We start from the raw sequence: 21,487 nt of genomic DNA, 5'->3' as shown, positions 1-21,487 counted from the left end.
ACGGGCTTACGGTCTGATGGGGGGAGACGGACTGACGAGAACGATAGCAGTAACGACCGAATGAACAGCCCAGCCGAGACTCCCCCGCGAGGTCGGGCTCCCGACGGAGGAGGCCGGCGCGGAAATGAACCCGCCGACCCGGGGGCGCTTCCTCGGCGTCTCCTTTTGGAAGCACCCCTCGTCGGGGTTGGCGGGGAGGGGGGCGGTGAGGAAGAGGCAGCACCTGGGTCCATCCGGGGGGTCAAGGAGAAGTTGGCCCCCGGGGGGAGTTCCCAACAGACAGGCCTGGGCAGAAGGACAAGGTCAGCTGGGGCAAAAGCTGGGGGCGGGGAAGGAGGAAGTGGCATCGGTGGGAGAGGTATAGCCCCGGCTCATTCGTCGTCACTTCGCCCTCCTCCTACCCCCGGCTCTCTCTCAAGGACGAGCGCGCCCTCTCCCCGGCTCTCCTCTGTCTGTCCGTCTCCCTCCAGGGTCGCGGGAGGAGCGTATGGACAGAGCGACCGAAGGCTGGACAGTCTCCCAGCTACAGACTTCGATGAGATCTTTTTTCTTTCTCGAAGGAGGGAAGGGAGGGGAAAAAACAACCCGGGTCTCAGCTCTCCCGCAGATGCAGACCGGATCGATCCGGCCAGCTCTGCGCCCGGCGAAGTAATACCTCTGTCCCGCTAGCTGCCTTGAAGCGATCGGGCCCCGCTTTCCACCCACTGCAACCTGGCTGGGCTCCATCACCCTCCCGCCAACCCTCCTCCTCTCCGCGTACACGTCAATGAATCGCTCGGTCCGTGGCATTCCTTGACTGCTTACTTGTGCGCAGGGCACTGTACCGAGCGCTCGGGGGAAATGCGATGGACTCGGTAGACCCTATCCCCGCCCACGAGGAGCTTACAGTCTACAGGGGGAGAAGCAGCGTGGTCTGCCGGAAAGAACACGGGCCCCGGGCGTCAGGGGACCCGGGTTCTGATTCCGGCTCTGCCCCCGGTCAGCTGTGCGACCTCGGTCAAGTCGCTTTACTTCTCTGTGCCTATTTGTAAAATGGGGATTGAAATGGGACGTGGACTGCGTCCAACCTGATCGGCTTGTAGTATTCCAGCGCTTAGTACGGTGCCTGGCGCATAGTAAGCGCTTAACGACTACCGTCGAAATAAAATGCAAAGCAGATATTAAATTACGGATAGGCTTCTGAGGAAGTCGACTGCCCGACCTTCACCTCTTCCCCGAACCCCTGATCGGCTCCCTCGCCCGAACCGCCCACGGCGAGGCACCCTCAGACGGGGCTCGTAGCCACAGCTGCTCTCCCGGAGTCTGGCGAGCAGAAGGGGCTCCTCCTCCCTCGGTACCTCGTCCCGGAACCCTCCCCATCCAGCGGACCGGTACGGCCCCGAGCCGCGGCGGGTTCCTCCCTTCCAACGTCGGCTCCACCTTCGTCCCTGCGTTATTGCCCTCCCACCTTGGCATCCGCTGAGGCCGAAGGTCTTGGGTCCACCCCCTTCCCTGGTCACCCAACCTGCTTTCCTCTTCCAAGATAAGCCAGTTGGCTCCCCTCCTTCTCTGCCCCCTCTTCCTTCCCGACCCGTCCTTTAATAACAATAATAATAATAATGTTGGTATCCGTTAAGCGCTTACTATGTGCCGAGCACTGTTCTAAGCGCTGGGGTAGACATAGGGGAATCAGGTTGGCCCACGTCGGGCTCACGGTCTTCATCCCCATTTTACAGATGAGGGAACTGAGGCACAGAGAAGTGAAGTCACTTGCCCACAGTCACACAGCCGACAAGTGGCAGAGCTGGGATTCGAACTCATGAGCCCTGACTCCAAAGCCCGTGCTCTTTCCACTGAGCCACGCTGCTTCTCTGGTTTCCTTTGGTTTGCCCGGCCGCGATCGGTGATCTTCCCTGACCCGAGCGGAGGTAATGAATAACTCGGGTACGTAGTTTTGCCCACCCACACCCCTTCCCGTCGGGATGGGCTGGACTTTTCCGTTCAAGGTGAAGAAGTGGGTGAGAGCGGTACGCCGGGAAGAGGCGGTTCTCTTGGTACGGGGAAGTCCGGAGAAGAACGCGCGGGCGGCGGGCGGAGAGATGAGGGCTCGGGGAACCGTCGGGTCCGTCGAAGCTCTGTAGAGACCGCAGGGGAAGCGGGAGACTTTAGCCGTGCAAAGAGGAGAGGAGGGGTCGTCACGAGTTGGTTGGGGAGAGACAGGGCGGAGAAAGAAGCTGGCTCGGGCGGGGAGGCGGCGGGGTGGGGAGAAGGACCGCCTGACCCCAGCGCCCAGGAGAGGAGCGGGACGGGAGATGGCTGGGTCTTGCTCGGTTCGGGGAGCTGCGGGAAAAGAGCAGCGGAGGACACCGCTCCGTTTTGGAGTAAGATGGATCGGGGAGAAGGGGTGCAAAGGCACGTTGCTGAATCCAATCGGCGGCTGCCAGTCAGAAAGGCTCCTTCTGTTTCCTGCCGAGGCCGGGGGGGGGGGGGGGGGGTGGGGGGGTGGGGGGAGAGCCACCCGGCAACAGGGAAGCGGCTCACACCGGCGTGGACGAAAAGGGGGGGAACACCGACAAAGTCAGAGGGGGCCCTTGAACCGAGCCCTTGGGCGAGACGCGATGCCCGCGTTGTCGCTGTCGGAAATCGCTGCCTGAGTCTGAGGCACACAGAGACACACACACTACACAGCTGTGCCTTTGCCTGGACAGGTGTACACACACACACACACACGCACATAATGGGAGCCAAGCATTTTGTTCATCGAGCTCTGGAGTACAAGGGGGAGGGCGCCCGGGAGATGAGCCAGAGAAAGGAAGGTGAATCCACGGTGACTCATCCCGGCGGCAGAGACCCAATATTTGCATTGCTCGGGCGACCGACTTCACGACAGGCCGGGTTTGCAGGGGAAAGCCGAGCGGGTGCCCGAAGAGCAGGGAAGGGAGGGGAGGAGCAGAAGGGGATGGCGGGGTGGAGGACGGAAGTGGGACCGGCGGGCCGAGGTAGGGATGGAGTCGGGGAAAGTGTCCACCGACTCTGCTGAGAGGCTTCGGTCTCTCCCAAGTGCTCTGCACACAGTGAGCTCTCAATAGGTCAGGGGTTCTAATCCCAGCTCCGCCACCGCTCCGCCGTGTGACCTTGAGCGAGTCATTTCGCTTCCCTGGGCCTCAGTTACCTCATCTGGAAAATGGGGAATTGAGACTGCGAGCCCCACACGGGACGGGGACTCCGTCCAACCCGATCTGCTTTAGTGCTTAGGATGGTGCCTGGCCCATAGTAAGCGCTTAACGAATACCGTCGTTATTATCATTACGATGAACACCCCTGATGGATCGATTCCCGCTCCGGGCGAAAAGACCGTCGGTACCTGGGACTCGACGACTCGCTACGTCGCCGTGTTCGCTTAGCGTGCCTCAGTTAAGCCGTGGCAGAATCGATCGGTCCCCAGTCAATCCATCAGTCAGAAGTATTGAGCGACTCCTGTGGGCCGAGCACTTTACTAAGAGCTCGAGAGAGCGCTCGTTCATTCGATCGTGTTTATTGAATGCTCACTGTGTGCAGAGCACTGTACTAAGCGTTTGGGAGAGACCGATTTAACAGTAAAGTCACCTTCCCTGCCCACCACGAGGTGCTGACAGTCTAGAACAGACCCTGAAATACATAACAAAGGGGGAAGTGATCCAGTATAATAATACGGTAATAGTGGCATTAATTAAGCATTTACGACGTGTTAGGTGCCGGGGTAGATGCACGGTTATCAAACGATGCACTGTCCCCAAGCATCCAAGGGCTCGCAATCTCTATTTCCCGATGAGAAATACAGATGAGAAAACGATGAGAAGACGGATGAGAAAAACGAGGTCCAGAGAGGTTGTGATTTGCCCAAGGTCACACAGCAGACCAGTGGGATGGCCGGGTTTCCAGACTCCCGGTCTCATTCACTTTCCATAACCCCACTGCCTTCACTTCCTCACCCTTCCATCCCCCCTTTCCTCCAAAGGCTTCGGGAAGGTCTAACCTATCTGCATCTTGTGGGCAGGGAGTGTGTCTGTTATACTGTTATACTGTCTGCTCCCGAAGCAGATGCTCAATAAATACAATCGATCGATTGAATATAAACCCGGCCCCTTTGAAGGGACCCACCATCCCGAGAGGCAGTTGGATGGTGCACAGCTAGCGGGAGGATCACCGTGGATCCGATCGGAAGGAAAAAGGATATTTTTAGCAGCAGCAGACAGTGGAGCCTGGGGTTTGATGCCCGGATAGGTGGGTGACACACTCGTTGAAAATTCACGGTCCGTAGACTGGGTTCTTTCCGGAAGGGAATGATTGCAAACGGTGGATTCAGTCTCCGGCGTCTCCACTCTCCTCCTTCTCACTCTTCACCGAGAAGAGCGCCATGCAACCTTCGCCTCCCCTTCCGGTACTGAAGGTCCTCGTCGTAATAATGATAATAACTGTGGTATTTGTTAAGTGCTTACTATGTGTCAGGCACTATACTTTGAGGATTTGCTTGTATCCATTCCAGCACTTACTACGGTGCTCGGCACAAACACCACAGTTATTATAATTATTGTTATTATCATTACTACTGCTAAGACCCACCAGCTTGAACCAGATTGTGGCTGGCAGGGACTCTCTCTCTCTCTCTAAGCCCTCTTTTCTCCAAACCCTTCTACCTTCTGGGTCATCTAGGCGCTTGGGTCCGGTCCCGACCTCAAGGCGTTTGCAGCGTGGCTCGGTGGAAAAGAGCCCGGGCTTCGGAGTCAGAGGTCATGAGTTCCACTCCCGGCTCTGCCACTTGTCAGCTGTGTGACTGTGGGCGAGTCACTAACTTCTCTGTGCCTCAGTTACCTCATCTGTAAAATGGGGATTGACCGTGAGCCTCACGTGGGACGACCCGATTACCCTGTATCTACCCCAGCGCTTAGAACAGTGCTCCGCTCATAGTAAGCGCTTAGTAAGTACCGACATCATTATTATTACCTCTCCCTTCCCATCCCCTCAGCACTGTACTCGTCTGCTCAACTGTATATATTTTCATTACCCTATTTATTTTGTTAATGAAATGCACATCGCCTCGATTCTATTTAGTCGCCATTGTTTTTACGAGACGTTCTTCCCCTCACTCTATTTACTGCCATCGTTCTCGTCTGTCCGTCTCCCCCCATTAGACCGTAAGCCCGTCAAACGGCAGGGACCGTCTCTCTCCGTTGCCGACTTGTTCATTCCAAGCGCTTAGTACAGTGCTCTGCACATAGTAAGCGCTCAATGAATACTATTGAATGAATGAATGAATGATTACATGGCCGAAATTTATCTGTAATAATGTCCGTGCCCCCACTCCCTAGACTGTAAACTCCTTGTGGGCAGGGAACGTTTCTGCCAACTCTTTTGTATTGTCGTCTTCCGGGAACTTAGTAGAGAGCTTTGCACACAGGAAGCACTTAATAAATACCACTGATTGATTGACTGATTGATTGATTGATTGATTGATTGCTCCATCCTGATCCTGTCACCCTCAGGGTCGGGGAGAAGCACTCGTCTCCTCGCAGCCCACTGGAGGGAGGCAAATTCCCTGGGCACTTGGAGCAGCAGCGCCGCCTACAGGAAAGAGCCCGGGACTGGCAGTCGGAGGTCCTGGGTTCTATTCCTGCTTCCGCCACTCGTCTGCAAGTCACATACCTTCACCGGGCCTCAGTTTCCTCGTCTGCAGAATGGGGGTACACTACCTGTTCTCCCTCCCTCTTAAACCGTGAGCCCCTACGGGACGGGGACTGCATCCGACCTGATTATTTTGTATCCATCTCGGCACTTAGACCAGTGTTTGACACCGCGGTAAGCATAATAATAATAATAATAATAACGTCGGTATTTGTTAAGCGCTTACTATGTGCCGAGCACCGTGCTAAGCGCTGGGGTAGACACAGGGGAATCAGGACGTCCCACGTGGGGCTCACAGTCTTAATCCCCATTTTACAGATGAGGTCACTGAGGCACCGAGAAGTGAAGTGACTTGCCCCCGGTCACCCAGCTGACAAGTGGCAGAGCCGGGATTCGAACTCATGACCTCTGACTCCGAAGCCCGTGCTCTTTCCACTGAGCCACGCTGCTTCTCTTCTCTACGGAGGTTGAGTAGCCAGGGCTAGTTAGTAAAACCGGGGCGACGGGTTTGTACTGACTGTGTGGTCCAGACTAGAGTGGACGGAGACCAAAATCTCCATTTTCCCAAGATCACAGATGGGTGGCGGGATTCGCCGCTTTTCCTCCCCATGAGGCTGCTTGAACCCATGACCTGAAAGGGAAAATTCTCCCACATCCTATCACTGTCAGTGAGCTCTGGAACTAGGAGCTGTATATGAAACTGAAGCAGGTAGGTAATTTTCAACAGACACGCGTATGTTAACCTAGTAATAAAGTACTAGGTTCCAGGAGGCCTTCCCAGACTGAGCCCCCCTTTTCCTCAACTCCCCTCCCCTCCCCATCACCCCGACCGGCTCCCTTTGCTCCACCCCTCTCCCCATCCCGCAGCACTGTGTATATATATATATGTAAATTTCTATAATTCTATTTATTTCTATTGATGCTATTGATGCCTGTTTACTTCTTTTGATGTCTGTCTCCCCCTTCAAGACTGTGAGCCTGCTGTGGGCAGGGATTCTCTTTGTTGCTCAGTTGAACTTTCCAAGTGCTTAGCGCAGTGCTCTGCACACAGTAAGCGTTCAGTTAAATATGATCGAATGAGTGAATGAATGAAACTAGGGACAACCCTATTTTGCAGGTGAAGAAACTGAGGCCCAGAGAAGTAAACTGACTTCTCTCAAGTCTTAGAGAAGCAGCGTGGCTCAGTGGAAAGAGCATGGGCTTTGGAGTCAGGGCTCATGAGTTCGAATCCCAGCTCTGCCACTTGTCGGCTGTGTGACTGTGGGCAAGTCACTTAACTTCTCTGTGCCTCAGTTCCCTCATCTGTAAAATGGGGATTAAGACCGTGAGCCCCACGTGGGACAACCTGATTCCCCTATGTCTACCCCAGCGCTTAGAACAGTGCTCGGCACATAGTAAGCGCTTAACAAATACCAACATTATTATTCCGACGTCAGTAAAATGAGCCAGGATTTGAGTTCAGATGTTGAGGATCTCAGTTCCTTGATTTATTCTCTAGACCGGCCCAAGTTGTTGTCGTGCTGTAGGGGGAGGATCGGTACGGCCTAGTGGATAGAGCACAGGCCTGGGAGTCAGAAGGACCTGAATTCTAATCCCGACTCCACCACACGTCTGCTGTGTGACTTCGGGCAAGTCACTCCGCTTCTCTGGACCTCAGTTCCCTCATCTGTAAAACGGGGATTAACACCGTGAGCCCCATGTGGGACAGGGGTTGTGTCCAACCTGATTAACTTATATCTACTCCAGCACTTAGAACAGTACCTGGCACATAGTAAGCGCTTAACAAATACCATTTAAAAAAAGAAAAAAAACCTGAAGGAGGTACTGTCATTTGCACCACACACCCACACCCACGAACACAAGTTGTCTGTGACCCTGAAGCAGGCACTGTAAATTGCAACCCACACACAAACCCCAAGTCCCGCAGCTCTCTTTCGGGGTCTTCAGGGGAGAAAACTCTAGGGCGCAGATATCGACTTGCTCCTGCAGAAAGTGAGGAGTGAGCAGAAATCGGGCTGACAGAGTCTCCCTGGGAGGAGGGACCGTGTCCGACCTAATCATCTTGCATCGGAACAGTGCTTTGCACACAGTAAGCGCTGAACAAATCTCCCCCCTCCCATTATTATTATTGTGAGCCTCGCTTTCTGCCCCCGTGCTAAATTTCCTTCTCCAACCACTCCCACACTGAGATGGTCCAGGGAAAGAAATGTCAAATCGGCTTTCCCCTTGACCCCCTTTCCCCGTATTGTTCTCCGAGAGCTTGACCTGGGAGATACTTAGTAGCCACAGTGCCAGCTAGCCCCCGGCCGTCTGCGGAAGACAAAAGATTCCCCCGGGGAAGTTAAACTAGAGACAATGAAGGATTCTTGCGCTGGCCTGCAGAGGTTTAGGAGATAGCTAGCTGGCTGTTCCTATTGTACTCCCGCCGGGGTCTCTCACCCCTCTGCAGCTGCCTCCATCACCTAGTTTGAGGGGTTGAACACTGAACGGCTCCAAATCACCCCAGGAAACAAAGCTCACCCCTAAATGACCCCCGCTCAGGTCACCGAGTCCACAGGGAGAAAGGCCGCGGAATTTGTGGGCATCTCCCCTTTTTCCTTCCTTCCGTCCTTCGTTCAGTCGTATCTGTTGAACGTTTATCACGATTAATAATTATTTTTATCATTATGGTATTTGTTAAGCGCCTACTATGTGCCAAACACCGTTCTAAGCACTGGGGTAGATACAGTTTAATCAGGTCGGACACAGTCCCTGTCCCACATTGGGCTCACGCTTATAAATCTCCGTTTTTTTACAGATGAGGTAACTGAGGTACACAGAAGTGAAGTGACTTGTCCAGGTTCGCACAGCAGACAAGTGGTGGAGCCGGGATTAGAACCCATGCTTACTCTGTGCAGAGCACTGTACTAAGCACTGGGGAGAGTCCAATACAACCATCAACAGACACATCCCTTGCCCACAATGAGCTGACGGTTTAAAGCGGAGGAGACCGACATCAGTCGAAATAAATAAATGACAGATATGGACAGAGGTTTCGTGGGACAGGGAGGAGACGATGCACGAAGGGAGCCAGTCGGGGCGATGCAGAAGGGAGTGGGAGAAGAGGAAAGGGGGTCTCAGTCTCTCGGAGGAGATGGGCCTTCGATAAAGCTTTGAAGGGGGGGAGCGGAATTGTCCGCCGGATTTGAGGAGTTACTTTCGGTTCGGTTTTGGTTTGATTTCCCCGTGGATCTGTGCATGGGACAGAACTCTGGGTGTCACCCAGGAACGTGCAGAGCAGTAGGAGGGGGTAGGAAGCAGGTGGTCTACTGGAAAAACACCGGGCCTGGGACTCAGAAGACCTAGGTTCTAATCCTAACTTTGCCACTTAGCTGCTGTGTGACTTTGACGAGTCACCTCACTTCTCTGTACCTCAGTTTCCTCATTTGTAAAACAGGGATTAAGGCTGTGAACCCCACGTGGGACAGGGACTGTGTCCAACCTGATTAGTTTGTATCCGCCCCAGCGCTTAGTACAGTGCCCGGCACATAGTAAGCACTTAACAAATACAGCAATTATTATTATTATTATTAATAATAACAATGAAAGAGATGGGTGGTCAGTCCATCCCCACCTTGGGCTGTGGCAGTTGGGGTACCCCCCAAACCACTGACGGTCAGTGGCAGAGGCCGGGGGAGAAGTCAAACCCAAGTGTTTGACGTTCGCTTCCTCTTCCTTAGCTTTGGCCGCTTTAATAATACTAATGATGATAATAATAACGATACTTAAATTTATGTCTCTGCGGTTCTACCATTCTTCCAGTAGTCTCGGGTCAACTGGAAAGGAGCAACTAAGTCATTTTTTTTTTCCCTCAAGATGGCAAGGATTATTTCCCGAAGGATTCTATTATTTTATAATCCCATCATCCAGGAAGAGGCCCTGAGAGGTGCCCCATCTCTCATCACCCCGCCTCGCCCCGAGTGCCTAAGGGAAAAAAGAGAAGATGAGCTCGAATCGGTCTGGAGGTATATCTTTAAATGATATATTATGAATTATTTATTTATAGCAATGTCTGCTTCCCACCCTAGACCGTAAGGGTCACTGTGGGCAGGGAACGTATCTGCCCACTCTGATATACTGTACTCTCCCAGGCGCTTACTACAGTGCTCCGCCCCTAGCCAGCATTCAAATAATACCATCGATTGATTGACTGACTGATATTACCGCTGGGATTTTCAGGGATTGCATTTAGCGGTGGATTCAGTTTTGGGGAAGCTGTGCGGCCTCATGGATAGAGCACGGACCTGGGTGTCAGAGGCCCTGGGTTCTAATCCCAGCTCTGCCACTTGTCTGTTGTGTGATCTTAGGCAAGCCACTTAACTTCTCTGTGCCTCAGTTTCCTCACCTATACAATGGGGCTTCAATTGCTTTTCTCCTTCCTACTTAGACTGTGAGTCCCATGTTGGACAAGGGCTATTGCCGACCCGATTATCCTATTGGCAGCACTCCTATTGGCAACACATTTGGGGTTGATATAAGAAAACAAGATCAGATGCAGCTCCTCAGCGGCATGGCATAAAGGCCAGAGCCTGGGCCGGAGAGTCAGAAGGTCACGGGGTTCAGTCCCGGCTCTGCCACTGGTCTGCTGTGTGACCTTGGGCAAGTCACTTTACTTCTCTGGGCCTCAGTGACCTCACCTGTAAAATGGGGATTGAGATGGCCAGCGCAGGGTGGATTCGCTTGTATCCACCCCACAGTGCCTGGCATGTAGTAAACTCTTAACAAATGCCACAATTATCATCATTATGACTTGGGGCTCACCATCTTAAGAGAGAAGGGTAGCGGGTACTTTATCACCATTTTACAGATTAGAAAGTGAGGTCAGGAGAGGATAAAAGGGACTTAGGCAAGGTCACACAGCCGGTCAGGGGCAGAGCAGAGAGTAGAACCCAGGTCTCCGGGCTCCCAGCCCCATCTCCTTTCCAGTTGGCCCTCACCACTTTTCGTCTTCAGAAACTACCCGCCCATCACGGGCTCCTGTGAGTTCTTATTTGCGAGTGCAGACATTGGAAAAGTCACTAGCATTGTTTTGGGGAGGGCAGGGTGGAGAGAGTAAATTATAAGAGCTTGGGCAGCTGCAGTGATGAGGCTTTTTAACAATACAATGGTCGCTAATAGAATTGCATTGTTTCAGGTGGAGCTGCACAGGGTTACCTTGTAGAAATAGCAGACTGACCAAATTCCAGTGCTCCGGGACTGCTCAATCGCGTCTTATCAGCTAAAGGGAGGCCTGTCCCAGAATGGAGAAGAACTCTGCTGACGGACATGCCTGCTCAGTGCGGCGTCCAGACTATCGCTGTGGGTTGGGCCCATGGCAGAGGGAGGATGGGGGGGCAAGGCGACGGCGGTGGAGGTCGCCCATCACTGTGGCTCGAGGCCTACCCGTGAACCGTTCTATCCCTTCATTCGTTCAGTCGTATTTGTTGAGTGCTTACTGTGCGCAGAGCACTATGCTAAGCGCTCGGGAAAAGTCGGCAGAGTTGGTAGACAGAATTACTGCCCACAAGGAGCTTGAAGTTCTCAATCAATCGGTCTATCGGTGGTATTTATTGAGAGCTTATTGTATGCAGATCACCGTTTTAAGCATTTAGGAGAGTTGTGAGCTCTTTCTGAGCAGGGAATATCACTGTCTATCATTGTATTGTACTTTCCCAAACACTTAGGACTAACTGAAGTCATTCGAGAGAAGCAGCCTGGCTTAGCGGCTAGAGCACGGGCTTGGGAATCAGAGGACGTGGGTTCTAATCCTGTCTCCGCCACTTGTCTGCTGTGTGACCTTGGGCAAGTCACTTCACTTCTCTGGGCCTCAGTTCCCTCATCTGTAAAGTGGAGGTTAAGACTGTGAGCCCCCCCCCCCCCGTGGAACAACCTAATTCCCTTGTAACTACCCCAGTGCTTAGAACAGTGCTTGTCAAATAGTAAGGGTTTAACAGACACCATAATTATTAGTATCGGTAGTACAGTGCTCTTTTACGATTGAATGACTGACTACAATAGGATAGGTAGATATGATCCCTGCCCACAGTGAGATTACATTCTGGAGGAGGAGACAGATTTTACAATAAATGATGGATATGTACTTAACTGCTGTGGAGCTGGGGGTGGGGTGAATATCGAGTGCTTAGGGGTACAAATCCAGGTGCATAGGTGAAGCGGAGGGGAGGTAGGAGAAATGAGGGATTAGTCAAGGAAGGCTTCTTGGAGGAGATGAGATTTTAGGAGGGTTTTCAAGGTGGGGAGAGCAGTGAACTGTCGGATATGGAGGGGAAAGGAATTCCAGGACAGAGGGAAGATGCGGCCGAGGGATTGGCTTATACACAGTAAACTCCTCGTGGGTGGAGATTATGACCATCAACTCTGTTCATCCTTTCGGTCATTCAGTTCATTCAGTGATATTTATTGAGCGCTTACTGTGTGAAAAGTACTGAACTCAGCGCTTGGGAAGTACAATACGACAATAAGCAGTCACATTCCTCGCCCTTCTTCAGGTCAGTGGAAAGCCTGAGAAGAAAGGGATGGAGAAATGCAAAGCAGAGGTACCCACCTAAATAATAATTACGGTATTTGTTCAGCGTATACTATGTGCCAAACACTGTTCTAAGCTCTGGGGTAGATACACTTTAATCAGATTGGACACAGTCCCTGTCCCATGTGGGGCTCGAGATCTCAACCCCCATTTTACAGTTAGGTCACTGAGGCGCAGCGTAGTGAAGTGATACGCCCAAGGTCACACAGCAGGCAAGTGGTGGAGGCAGGATTAGAACCCAGGTCCTTCTGACCCGCCGGCCCGGGCTGTATCCACCCTGCCATGCTGCTTCTCTATCAGGCTGCCATCTAAGGCATCTCGACTTTGTTTTGGGGTTGGGGGGGGGGTTTAGTGGTATTTGTTAAGTGCTTACTAGGTGCTGGACACTGTACTGAGCTCTGGGATAAACACAAGCTAATCAGGCTGCATACAGTCCATGTCCCATGTGGATGTTGTGGGCAGGGAACGGGTCTACCTAATCTGTTGTGTTGCACTTTCCCAAGTGCTTAGTACAATGCTCTGCACACAGGAAGTACTCCATAAATATGATTGATTGATTGGAGCCCCCAGTCTTCGTCCCCATTTTACACACAACATAGCTGAGGCACAGAGAAGAGAAGTGACTCGCCTGGGGTCACACAGCAGACAAGTGGCAGAACCTGTGTTCACCAAGATGGTGTTCAACTTGATTAGCCTGTATCTATCCCAGTGCTTAGTACAGTACCTGGCACCTAGTAAGCGCTTAACAAATACCATAAAAAAACTGAGGTTAGAACCCAGCTCCTCTAATTCCCAGGCCCATGCTCTTTTCCCTAGGCCAGGTCAACTAACCTTTGGGTCAGCAAAGATGTGTCTGGGTCCCTGTGACTGGGGTCGGTATGGTCACCCTACCCGTAGCTGATGGCAGGGAAGGAGACTGCCGATCTAATCTCCTAATCGCTTGTCTGCTGCGTGACCTCGGACAAGTCACTTCACTTCTCTGGGCCTCAATTTCTTCCTCTGTAAAATGAAGGATAAATGCCTATTTTCCCTTTCCCTCAGATCATGAGCCCGTACGAGACAGGGGCTGTGTCCGACTATCCTGAACCGGAAAGCGCTTAACAAATACCGCGGCAATTATTGTTATTATTCAAAATGGCACCAGGTGATCGAGAGAGGGAGACGCTCAGGGCCCCCCCCCCCCCCCCACTCTGGACTGGACCTAGCCTGCTTGGACTATAAAAGGACAGACTAGGCCTGGAGGCCTAGTCCTTCTCAGGTAATAAAGAAGGGCAGTAAACCCAGCTGAGGGCTCCAAGCCTTGGGGCTAGAAATTCTAATTTGACCTCTGCTCCAGAAATTCTCTTCCTGGAAGCAAGTTATACAATGGCCCTTCCCCTCCCCTTCCCCACCCCCAACCTATTTTTTAAAGGTGCCTGTTAAGCTCTTACTGTGGGCCAAGCATTGTACGAAGTGCTAGGGTAGATACGGATAATCAGGTTGGACGTGGTCCCTGTCCCACAGGGGATTCACAGTCCAAATCTCCTAATCCCACCCTTCTCTTTGCCACGCTGCTGTTGTTTTTTATCTCCCAAAGTGTTTTGTTTTCAGGGGGTCTAAAGACCCTGTCATACATAGGGGGAGGGGGGAGGGAGGTGACAAAGATGTATGATGGGAGGGGACTTTAGGGGCCTGGCCAGAGGGACAGCCTGGGGCCTGAGGACTAAAAAAAGGCCTCTCAGTCAGTCTGTCTGTCTACATCTTTCGGCGTCAACTCAGCTGTGTTTGTCCTTGCCTGACCGGAATTTTTCCATGATTTCCACCTTACCATTCCCCTGCCCTTCATTTGCCCTTCATCCCAGCCCCCCCCGGAAATACCGGAACTGAAATACCTCTTCTCCCTCCCTCATAGATTGGAAGCAACACGGCCTAGTGGATAGAGCCTGAATCTGAGAGTCAGAAGGACCTGAGTTCTAATTCCAACGCCAGCACACGTCTGCTTTATGACCTTGGGCCAGTTACTTCGCTTCTCTCTGCCTCACTTACCTCATCTCTAAAATTCATTCAATAGTTTTTATCGGGATTAAGGCTGTGAGCCCAGTGTGGGACAAGGACTGTACCTTACTATTACGGGCTCTCGTTATATCCCGGCTAGACTACTGTGTCAGCCTTCTCTCTGACCTCCCTTCCTCCTCTCTCGCCCCGCTCCGGTCTATTCTTCACTCCGCTGCCCGGCTCATCTTCCTGCAGAGACGATCTGGGCATGTCACTCCCCTTCTTAAACAACTCCAGTGGTTGCCTATCGACCTCCGCTCCAAACAGAAACTCCTCACTCTAGGCTTCGAGGCTCTCCATCACCTTGCCCCTTCCTACCTCTCCTCCCTTCTCTCTTTCTACCGCCCACCCCGCACGCTCCGCTCCTCCGCCGCCCACCTCCTCGCCGTCCCTCGGTCTCGCCTATCCCGCCGTCGACCCCCGGGTCACGTCCTCCCGCGGTCCCGGAACGCCCTCCCTCCTCACCTCCGCCAAACTGATTCTCTTTCCCTCTTCAAAACCTTACTTAAAAATCACCTCCTCCAAGAGGCCGTCCCAGACTGAGCTCCTCTTCCCCCTCTACTCCCTCCGCCATCCCCCCTTTACCTCTCCGCAGCTAAAGCCTCATTTTCCCCTTTTCCCTCTGCTCCTCCACCTCTCCCTTCCCATCCCCACAGCACTGTACCCGTCCGCTCAACTGTATATATTTTCGTTACCCTATTTATTTTGTTAATGAATTGTACATCGTCTTGATTCTATTTAGTTGCCATCGGTTTTTACGAGATGTTCTTCCCCTTGACGCTGTTTAGTGCCATTGTTCTCGTCTGTCCGTCTCCCCCGATTAGACCGTAAGCCCGTCAAACGGCAGGGACTGTCTCTATCTGTTGCCGACTTGTTCATCCCAAGCGCTTAGTTCAGTGCTCTGCACATAGTAAGCGCTCAATAAATACTATTGAATGAATGACTGTGTCAACCCGATCATCTTGTATCTACCTCAGCGCTTAGTATAGTGCTTGACACACAGTAAGTGCTTAACAAATACCATTAAAAAAAAGGAAAGGAACAACAGGATTTCAGGCTTCTTGTGGCTCAGGCTATGTGAATTTGGGGAGGTCCATAATAGAAGCTGTGGTATTTGTTATGGATTGCTGGAGATGATACAGTAGCATCACTTTGACATCTCCCCCTCCCTGTCCCACATAATTTATAATAATTTTAATAATTACAATATTCATTATGTGCTTACTATATGCCAGGCACTCTGGGATGGATACAAGCAAATCAGGTTGGACATGCAGTCCCTGACCGATGTGGGGCTCACAGTCTCAATCACCATTTTACAGACGAGGGAACTAACACCCAGACAAGTTAAGTGACTTGCCCAGGGTCACACAGCAGACGTATGTTCATGTAACACTTCTATCTGTAATTTATTTTAATGTCTAGTCTTTAATATGACTGTGGGCGGGGAACGTGTCTCCCACCTCTGTTATGTCGTACTCTCCCGTGCACTTAATACAGTGCTCTGCACACAGTGAACGTTCAATAAATGCCATTGATTTGAGGGATAATCAGACACTCTCCCTTCCTACGGGAGCTCACAATATAAGGGAGGAAGAGAACATTCATTCATTCATTCATTCATTCATTCATTCATTTGTATTTATTGAGCGCTTATTGTGTGCAGAACACTGTACTAAGTGCTCGGGAGAGTAAAATACAACAGTAAACAGACATATGCCCTGCCAACAGTGAGCTTACAGTCTAGAGTGGGGGATATACAGGCCCATCAACTTTACAGCTGAGGAAACTGAGGCCCAGAGAAGTGAAGTGACCCGTCCAAGTGCAGCCGGCAAGTGGTAGAGCCGGGGGTTAGAAACCAGGTCCTCTGACACCTGGGTCCGGGCTCTTTTTACTAGGCCGTGCTGTTTCTCTGCAGGTGGGGCATTAAGTGGGCGAGTGACAGGGCCTGGTCCTGCTTACAAATGTCTCCTCCGTCCCATACCGACCCCGTCCAGTGAGGCAACGCCCTCCCTGCCAAAAAAGGGGGGAAGGGGCCACTGCAAAGTGACTGCAAGGGTGGTTTCGTAGCACGTGGCAGTTGGAGACAGACTTAAAATGAGAGGCAGGTTGGGGACAGGTCTCTTATAAAACCTCCATTACACTGTAACCTGCCCGAGGCACACACAGACCTAATGTATTGACTTTGGCAACCCATCCACCTTGTCAAGCCAATAAAGTTAACCGAAGTTGAAAATTGAATTGATAATCCAACTCCGTCCTCTTCGCTTCTTAATTCACTCGGCCGCAGGTTTGGGGTGCTCAAAAGTCACGCGGTAGCTCCTCAGTCGTTCTCATCTGGCAAGGGGATGTCGGGGGCGGGGGGAGTCTCCCTGGGTGTTCGGGACCAAACCCCCGCCACCAGGCCCGAGGAGACAGGCCTGTAGACCGAGGGGAACAGGGAAGAGATCATCCAGCATGGCTCAGCCATCCTGGCTGCCATCCACCGGGACGCCGCTTTTGTTTAAGAGAAACGCAGTTTTTATTTACCCTGCAAAGAGCATCCAACAGGGTTGGGTACACAGATGTGGGTATGCCTTGCTGAGGCAGTTGTGCAGAAAAATGTCTCCAGCTCCAGCGGAAGCTTGGGGGCGAATCCTCCCTCCGCCCCACAGCGGCCCACAGGGCCAGTGTCCCAACCACCCTCGGCCCGGGAACCCGAACAGTGGGGAAGCTGCAAAGTATGAAAGAGATGACACTTTTCTAAGCGCTTGGGAGAGTTCAGTAGAACAATAGAACAGACACATTCCCTGCCCTCAAGAAGCTAACATTCTAGAGGGAGAGACAGACATTAATATGAATAAATAAATGACGGATATGAACATAAGTACCGTGGGGCTGTTGAGGGGGGGATTAATAAAGGGAGCGAGTCCGGGAGATGAAGAAGGGAGTGGAAGAAAAGGAAAAGAGGGCTTAGGGAAGACTTTTAGGAGAAGACGTGTCTTCAATAAGGCTTTGAAAGTGGGGAGAGTGGTGGTCAGTCAGATGTAAAGAGGGAGGATGCTCCAGGCCAGAGGCGGGACGTGGGTAAGAGGTCGGCGGCGAGATCGACGAGATCAAGGTAGGCTGGCGTTAGAGGAGCCAAATGTGCGGGCTGGATCGGAGTAGGAGAGCAGCGAGGTGAGGTAGGAGGGGCCGAGGTGAGTGAGTGCCTTAAAGTCGATGGTGAGGGTGCAGAGCACTGTGAAGTGCCCAAGCAAGCTTCTTATGTGCAGGGCCAATTGATGGCTGAAGTGACCCCGGGGTGATGTCCACGCTGGACTGGGACACCAAGATCTAGTGGGTAGACTGTAAACTTGTTGTGGGCAGGGGATGTGTCTTTTTATTGTTATACTGTACTCTCCCCAGTCCTTAGTACAGTGCTTTGCACACAGAAAGCGCTCAGTAAATACAACCGACTGACCGACTGACTGGTGGCCTTCATAGCTGCTGCGGTCTCCACCTTCCATGTTGTCCAGCTACTTTTGAGGATTCTCACCAGACCTGTTCAGCTCACAGAATGTACCAAGTTGTTCTATTTTTTAATGGTATTTGTTAAGCGCTTAGTATGTGCCAGACAAGTGCTATGCACCTAGTAAGCGCTTAACAAATACCATCATTATTATTATTATTATTACTAAGTGCTGTGGTAGATACAAGCTAATCCGGTTGGACACAGTCCATGTCCCTCGTGGGGCTCATAGCCTTAATCCCCATTTCACAGAGGAGGGAACTGAGACCCAGAAAAGGGAAGTGACTTGCCCAAGATGACACAGCAGACAAACGGCAGAGCCGGAATTAGAACCCAAGTCCTTATCTTGGTCAGAAACTTTCACCCCTGCGGGAGTAGTAAGGGCTTAACGAATACCATCATCATTAGGAGTCACGCTATTAATCGAGCACCTACTGAGTGCAACGCACTGTACGAAGCACTCGGAGAAAGTACAAAATAAAGAAGTGACCCGTTCCCTACCCACAAGGAGATTATGCTATACTGGGGGAGACAGACATCCCCCTGCAGCCTGGCCTAGTAAAAAGACCCCGGGCCTGGGAGTCAGGGGACCTGGATTCTAATCTCAGCGTGGCTCAGTGGAAAGAGCACGGGCTTTGGAGTCAGAGGTCACGGGCTCAAATCCCAGCTCGGCCATTTGTCAGATGTGTGACTATGGGCAAGTCACTTAACTTCTCGGTGCCTCAGTTACCTCATCTGTAAAATGGGGATTAAGACTGTGAGCCCCACGTGGGACAACCTGATTCCCCTGTGTCTACCCCAGCGCTTAGAACAGTGCTCGGCACATAGTAAGCGCTTAACAAATACAAATACCAACATTAATCTCCACTCTGCCACTTGTATGCTGGCTGACCTTGACCGAGTCATTTCAGTTCTCTGGTCCTCAGTTTCCTCATCTTTAAAATGGAGACTCGGTACCTGTTTTCCCTCCTACTTGGAACTGTGAGCTCCATGTTGGACCAAGACTGTGCCTGATCTATCATCTTGTATCTGCCCCAGCTCTTAGTACAGTGCTTGGCACATAGCAAATGCTTAACAAGTAGCACATTTATTAATAGCTGGGACCAGAACCCAGCGATCTCGATTCCCAGAGCTGTGTTCTTTCCACGGGTTCAGCGGCAGGAACCCGTAAGCACCAGGGGATTTGAGGAAAACCACACGAGATCTTGGTCCCAATCTGGGCACTGGCCCTACTGTTGGGAAACCAGGGGGCATCTAACAAAGGTTATTTACTCAGAGATTATCCTAATCCGATCTGAAGTGCTGTTCGATCCTTCCCTTCCTTCAGTTTAGCTGTCTGAATTTCACTCTTAGAGCCAGGAGATTATGTGCAGTTGGGTCTAGGAGATAAAAGTATCTGCTTCCGTTTTTTATCTCCTGTACCTGAGATGGGTTTCACTTCCTGGACCGGGGCTGTTATATTGTTCTCTCCCAAGTGCTTAGTACAGTGCCCTGCACAGAGTAAGCGCTCAAGAAATACAGTTGATTGATTGGCATCTCAGTAGGGATGCTGCTCAGGTGTCAGAGAAGCCGCATGGTTTGTTGGAAAGAGCACGGACCTGGGAGTCCGAAGGACCTGGGTTCTAATCCCTGCTCCGCCACTTGTCCGCTGTGTGACCTTGGGCAAGTCACGTAACTTCTCTGGGTCTCAGTTCCTTCATTTGTAAAATGGAAGTCAAGACAGTGAGCCCTGTGAGGGACTCCCGATCAGCTTGCATCTACCCCAGTGTTTTCTCCTCTCAGGGTGGCACCTGGAGAGATTCCAGTACTCTACCAGTCTCAGATGTGGGAGGGACAGTCAAGCAGAGGCCTATCCTTTCCATTCCTAGCTTGGGCAGTGGCTAGCGAGCGGAAGGCAGTCCGCTACAAGTCAGCGGCATCAGCGGCACGGGAGAGAGTGGAGGGTGGAGACTCAGATTTACGGCGTGGAAGGAGGCACTGGTAAACCACTTCAGGATTTTTACCAAGAAAACTCAACAGATACGATTGCAGATGGAGAGCGGGGCATTTTGGGGGAGATGTGTCCGTGGTGTCACAACGTGTCGGAAACGACTCGACGGCATAGAACAAGACAAGACCCCAGTGTTTAGAACGGTGCCCGGCATGTAGTAAGTGCTTAACAAATACCATTTTGTTTTTAAAGGAGTCTTTGAAGAGCCTAGCATTAAGGGGTCATCGTGTCAGGAAATCCTCTGAGAAGCAGCGTGGCCGAATGGAAAGAACACTTGGGAGGGTACACAGAGGAAGCAGTCATGATATCCCTGCCCGCGAGGAGCTTACAACTACCATAATGCCAAGCACTGTACTAAGCATTTGGGAGAATATAATAGAGCTAATGGGCATAATCCCTGCTCTAGAGACGCTTTAAGCATATAAAGAGTTTTCTTTCCGGTTTCGCGATGGGCCTTCCGGAAAAGATTTTCAGGGAAATGGGCGTAATGTCGCCAATCTTTCCGGGACGTCAAAGCCCATCAGAATGCGTGCCGGGTCCATGAGATTTTGCGGGGAAAGATGCCCCGGAAGTAGCCAGGAACATTCAGAGCTCCGAGTGTTCCCAAGCACTTGGGAGAGTACAGTAGAACAATAAGCAAACACGTTCCCTGCTCACAAGGAGCTTATGGTCTAGGGACTGACAAGTGGCAAGGATTTGATTAGTGCCTCCAATGCTTAGTACAGTGCCTGGCAAGTGTTTAACAAATAATAATAATAATAATGGTATTTTTAAGCGCTTACTATGTGCCAGGCGCTATACTAAGCACTGAGGTGGATACAAACAAATCGGGTTGGGTACAGTTCCTCGTCCCATGTGGGGCTCACAGTCTCAACCTCCATTTTACAGATGAGGTAACTGAGGTTCAGAGAAGCCAAGTGACTTACCCACGGTCACAGAGCAGACAAGGGGTGGAGCTGGGGTTAGAACCCATGACCTTTCGGCTCCCAAGCCCGTGATCTCTCCACTATGTACCATCATTATTATTAGAATCCAAATCCTCTGACGCCCAGGCCTGGGCTCTTTCCACTACGCCACATAGCTTGGACAGGGAAAGTGTCAGTTATATGGTTTTATTGTAGTCTCCCATGAGCTTAGTACAGTGCTCTGCATATAGTAAGTGCTCGATGAATACGACTGATTGCTTCTCAGTACTTAATACAGTGCTTGGCACAGAGTAAGCATGTAACAAATAGAGGAAATAATACTATTAACTGGCATGGCGATAATAATAATGGTGGTATTTGGTATTACTCTGTGCCAAGCACTGTTCTAAACTCTGAAGTAGATACAAAAGTTAGTCTATTGTATAGCCCCTAACCCACATGAGGCTCACAATCTAAGAGGCAAGAAGAACAAGATATTGTACCCCTATTTTACAGGTGAGGAAATTGAGCATTACAGAAGTGAAATACCAAACACATCACAAATACCATAAAAACCAAGAAGAGTCAAACGATTTGCCCAAGGTCACACAGCGGACAAACGGCACACGGACAGGATTAGAACCGGGGTCTGCTCTTTCCACTGGGACCTCATGCTTTCCTCCTCGGTGCTCTCGGACGATTAACACTTCTTTAACCGGATCTGCGTCGAACAATACAAGTGGAGTGTTGAAAAGGTCTCTTCCCTGGCCCATTCCCTCCGAGACAGCTCCCCAGTTCCTGTTTCCTGGAACATTCCTGGACGCTGGTCAGAGGAGGGCGAGGGTTTGTTTGTTTTTCAGAAG

At 51.5% G+C, this 21,487-nt stretch overlaps 1 non-coding gene across 1 annotated transcript; it reads left to right on the top strand.

Annotated features, from left to right (window-relative positions):
* Window positions 1-19,501: 19,501 nt before the first annotated feature.
* On the top strand, window positions 19,502-19,639 carry LOC114817543. Its single transcript, XR_003765405.1, has one exon. It is a non-coding gene; the product is annotated as a small nucleolar RNA SNORA7 (small nucleolar RNA).
* The last annotated feature ends 1,848 nt before the right edge of the window (window positions 19,640-21,487 follow it).

The sequence above is a fragment of the Ornithorhynchus anatinus genome, chromosome 16 (assembly GCF_004115215.2).
Source record: "Ornithorhynchus anatinus isolate Pmale09 chromosome 16, mOrnAna1.pri.v4, whole genome shotgun sequence".
NCBI classification, from domain to species: Eukaryota; Metazoa; Chordata; class Mammalia; order Monotremata; family Ornithorhynchidae; genus Ornithorhynchus; species Ornithorhynchus anatinus.
This window is presented reverse-complemented; position numbering and strand designations above follow the sequence as displayed.